The following is a 5,216-nucleotide window of genomic DNA, read 5'->3' on the forward strand; positions in this document are numbered from 1 at the left end:
TATATATAATTTCTTTGGGTTCACCTTCTTATTCAACTTCTCTAGGATCATGAACTACAGGGTCAATGTCCTTTGTTTATGGCTAGAATCCATTTATGCATGAATACATACCATATTGTTCTTTTGGGTCTGGGTTATCTCACTCAGTAAAGTGTTTTCTATTTCCATCCATTTGCATGCAAAATTCAAGATGTCATTGGTTTTTATCCCTGAGTAGAACCCTAAAGTGTATATTTGCCACATCTTCTTTACCCATTCTTCTATTGACTATTACAAATAGTGTTGCTATGAACATAGTTAGACAAATGCTTTTGTAGTATGATTGGGCATCTCTTGGGTATATGCCCGAGAGTGGAATTGCTCGATCCTGAGGTAGGTTTAATTCAAATTTCCTGAGAAACCACCACATTGATTTCCAAAGTGGCTGTACAAGTTTGCATTCCATTCCAACCAACAATGGATGAGTGTTCCCCTTACTCCACAACCTCTCCAGCAAAGGCTATAATTGGTGTTTTTGATTTTAGCCATTCTGAAAGGTGTAAGATGGTATCTCAAAGTTGTTTTGATTTGCATTTCCCTGATAGCTAAGGAGGCTGAGCATGACCTTAAGTGTCTTTTGGCCATTTGAACATCGTCTGTTGAGAATTCTCTGTTCAGTTCAGTACCACATTTTTAAAGTGGGTTAATTAGAGTTGTAATGTCTATTTTCTTGAGTTCTTTATATATTTTGTAGATTAGACCTTTGTCTGATGTGGGGTTGGTGAAGATCTTCTCCCATTTAGGAGGAGGCCTTTTTGTCTTAATGACAGTGTCCTCTGCATTACAGAAGCTTTTCAGTTTCAGAAGGTCCCATTTATTCATTGTTGTTATTGTCTGTGCTACTGGGGTCCTATGTAGGAAGTGGTCTCCTGTGCCCATGTGTTGCAGACTACTTCCCACTTTATCTTCTATCAGGTTCATTGTGGTCAGATTTAAATTGATGTCTTTAATCCATTTGGACTTGAGTTTTGTGCATGGTGATAGATATGGATCTATTTTCAGTCTTCTACAGTTTGATATCCAGTTATGCCAGCACCATTTCTTAAAGATGTTTTCTTTCTTCCATTGTATAATTTTAGCACATTTGTTGAAAATCAGGTGTCCATAGGTTTGTGGGTTAATATCCAGGTATTCAATTCGATTCCATTGGTCAACATCTCTGATTTTATGCCAATACCAAGCTGCTTTCATTACTGTAGCTCTGTAATAGAGTTTGAAGACAGGGATGGTAATACTTCCAGTCGTACTTTTATTGTATAGAATTGTTTTGGCTATCCTTGGTTTTTTGATTTTCCATATAAAGTTGATTATTGTTCTCTCAAGGTCTGTGAAGAATTTTGTTGGGATTTTGATGGGGATTGCATTTAATCTATAGATTGCTTTTGGTAGAATTGCCATTTTTACTATGTTGATCCTCCTAATCCAAGAGCCAGGGAAATCCTTCCATTTTCTGGTATCCTCTTCAATTTCTTTCTTCAGAGACTTAAAGTTCTTGTCAAATAGATCTTTCACTTCCTTGGTTAGAGTTACCCCAAGATACTTTATGCTGTTTGTGGCAATCGTTAAAGGTGATGCTTCTCTGATTTCCCTCTCTGCTTCTTTATCCTTTGTGTATAAGAGGGCAACTTATTTTTTGGAATTGATCTTATATCCTACCACATTACTAAAGGTATTTATAAGCTGTAGGGGTTCTTTGGTCGAGTTTTTGGCGTCGCTTATGTACACTATCATATCATCTGCAAATAACGAAAGTTTGACTTCTTCCTTTCCAATTCGAATCCCCTTGATATCATTATGTTGTCTTATTACTTTTGCTAGAACTTCAGAAGCACTATATTGAAGAGGTATGGAGAGAGTGAACAGCCCTCTCTTGTTCCTGGTTTAAGTGGAATGGCTTTGAGTTTTCTTTATTTAATTTGATGTTAGCTGTCAGCTTGTTGTATATAGCTTTTACTATATTTAGGTATGAACTTTTATCCCTAATCTCTCCAAGACCTTTATCATAAAGGGGTGTTGAATTTTGTCAAATGCTTTTTCAGCATCTAATGAAATATGTTTTTTTCTTTCAGTTTATTTATATGCTGGATTACATTGATAGATTTTCATATGTTAAATCAGCCCTGCCTCTCTGGGATGAAGCCTATTTGGTCATAATGTATAATTTTTTGGATATGTTCTTCTTGGATTCGGTTTGCCAGTATTTCATTGAGAATTTTTGCATCGATGTTCATGAGTGAGATTGGCCTGTAATTCTCTTTCTTGGTTGAGTCTTTGTGTGGTTTTGGTTTCAGGGTAACTATAACTTCATAAAAAAGAGTTTAGCAATGACTCTTCTGTTTCTATTTTGTGAAATACATTAGCGAGTATAGGTATTAGCTCTTCTTGGAAGTTCTGGTAGAATAATGCATTGAAACCATCTGGTTCTGCGCTTTTTTTGGTAGGGAGGTTTTTGATGACAGCTTCTAATTCTTTGCGACTTACAGGTCTATTTACATTATTCACCTGGTCTTGATTTAATTTTGGTATATGGTACGTATCTAAAAAATATCCATTTCTTTTACATCTTCCAATTTTGTGTCTGTTGTTATGTCTCCCTTTTCATTTCTGATCTTATTGATTTGCATGTTCTCTCTCTGCCGTTTGGTTAGTTTGGATAGGGGTTTGTCAAACTTGTTGATTTTCTCCAAGAACCAGCTTTTTGTTTCGTTGATTCTTTGGATTGTTTTCTGTGTTTCTATTTTGTTAATTTCAGCCCTCAGTTTGATTATTTCCAGTCTTCTCCTCCTGGGTGAATCGTCTTCTTTTTCTTTTTCTAGAGCTTTCAGGTAAGCTGTTAAGTCTCTAATGTGTGATTTCTCCATTTTCTTTATGTGGACACTTAGTGCTATGAATTTTCCTCTTAGCACTGCCTTCCTAGTGTCCCATAGGTTTGGGTATGATGTGTTTTTCTTTTCATTGAATTCAAGGAAGACTTTAATTTCTTTATTACTTCCTTGACCCAGGGGTGGTTTAGTAGTTGACTGTTCAGTTTCCATAAGTTTGTAGGCTTTCTGGGGTTAGAATTGTTGTTGAATTCTAACTTTATTCCATGGTAATCCGATAGTACACAGATGGTTACTACAATTTCTTTGTATCTATGGATTTTTGCTTTGTTACCAATTAGGTGATCAATTTTGGAGAAGGTTCCATGAGATACTGAAGGTATATTCTTTTCTGTTTGGGTGGAATGCTCTATAGATCTCTGTTAAGTCCATTTGTTTCATTACATCTGTTAGTTCTCTTATTTCTCTGCTAAGTTTCTGTCTGGTTGACCTGTCCATTGGCGAGAGGAGTGTTGAAATCTCCTACTATAAGAGTGTAGGGTTTGATGTATGCTTTGAGTTTTAGTAATGTTTCTTTTACGTATGTGGGTGCTTTTATATTAGGGGCATAGATATTCAAGACTGAGACTTCCTCCTGATGAATTGTTTCTTTTATGAGAATAAAGTGTCCTTCTCCATCTCTTCTGATTGATTTTAGTTTGAAATCAATTTTGTTAGATATTAGTATAGCCACACCCACTTGTTTCTTTGGACCATTTGATTGGAAATCCTTTTCCCAACCCTTTACTCTGAAGTAGTGTCTGTCTTTCAGGTGGAGTTGTGTTTCTTGTAAGCAGCAGAATGTTGGATCCTGTTTTCATATCCATTCTCTTAACCTGTGCCTTTTCATAGGTGAATTGAGTCCAGTGATATTAATGAACAGTGGTTGCTAACTCTGGTTATTTTTTCTGGTGGCAGTGTTTGTGTGTTTCCCTTTTTTGAGTTGTGCTGGTGGAGGGTTGTACAATGCTTTTGTTATTATGGGTGTTGTTGGCTTCCTTGGTTTGTGGTTTTCCTTCTAGTATTTTCTGTAAGGCTTGGTTTGTGGCTAAGTATTGTTTAAATCTGTTTTTGTCCTAGAATATCTTGTTTTCTCCATCAATGGTGAATGCAAACTTTGCTGGATATAGTAGTCTGGACTTGCATCCATGTTTTCTTAGTGTCTGCAGCACATCTATCCAAGACCTTCTTGTTTTCATGGTTTCTATTGAGAAGTCAGGTGTAATTCTGATAGTTTCCCTTTATATGTTACTTAACCTTTTTCCCTTGCAGCTCTTAATATTTTTTTTATTCTGTATGTTTTGCATTTTGATTATTATACAGCAAGGGGATGCCTTTTTTTTGATCCAGTCTATTTGGTGTTCTGTATGCTTCTTGTACCTTCATAGGAATATTCTTCTTTAGGTTGGGAAAGTTTTCTTCTATAATTTTGTTGAATATATTTTCTGGGCCTTTGAGCTGTAATTCTCCTTCTTCTACTGCTATTATTCTTAGGTTTGCTCTTTTCACGGTGTCCCATATTTCCTGGGAAATTAAATTTTGTGTTAAGAATTTGTTGGATTTGTTATTTTCTTTAATCAATGAGTTTATTTCCTCTATAGTATCTTTGGTGTCTGAGATTATTTTTTCTATCTCTTGTATTCTGTTAGTTATTCTTGTCTCTGTAGTTCCTGATCCATTACCCAGATTTTCCATATTCAGCCTCCCCTCGGTTTGTGTTTTCTTCATTACCTCCATTTCATTTTTCAAGTCTGAACAGTTTTCATTACCTGTTTGATTGCTTTATCTTGGTTTTCTTGCGTATTTTTGAGAGGTTTATTCATTTCTTCTACCTTTTTGTTTGTCTTCTCCATTTCTTTACAGCAGTTTTTCACATCCTGTTTAAGGTCCTCTATTATTTTCATAATGTTACATTTAAAGTATATTTCTTCTACTTCTTCCTGAATAGGGTGTTCAAGTCTTCTTGGTGTGTGATCCCTGGAATCTGGTGTTGTCATGTTGCCTTTCAGGTTGTTGGAGAAATTATTGCATGGGTGCCTACCCATCTCTTCCTTCAAAAGCAGTCAGGAGAGTCTTGGTCCAATCTATGCTGTGACTGACTCTGGTTGGATCTCCTCAGTGTAGGAGCAGGCGCTGTTCTTGGTCCAAGGACCTTGCAGACAAAAGGGCAGTTGTGGGGGGGGGGCAGGGATGTGTGGAACAAAGAATCTCCTGCAGCAGAAGCTGAAGGGGCCCAGTGCTCCTTTCCTAGATATTCTGCCCTGTCCCAGGATGGCACCCACTCACAGGTCTGAAAGGTTGTCCTCAGCACAGGTA

Source organism: Alexandromys fortis, unplaced genomic scaffold, assembly GCF_014885135.2.
Source record: "Alexandromys fortis isolate MF-2015 unplaced genomic scaffold, M_Fortis_MF-2015_v1.1 scaffold_229, whole genome shotgun sequence".
NCBI lineage: Eukaryota > Metazoa > Chordata > Mammalia > Rodentia > Cricetidae > Alexandromys > Alexandromys fortis.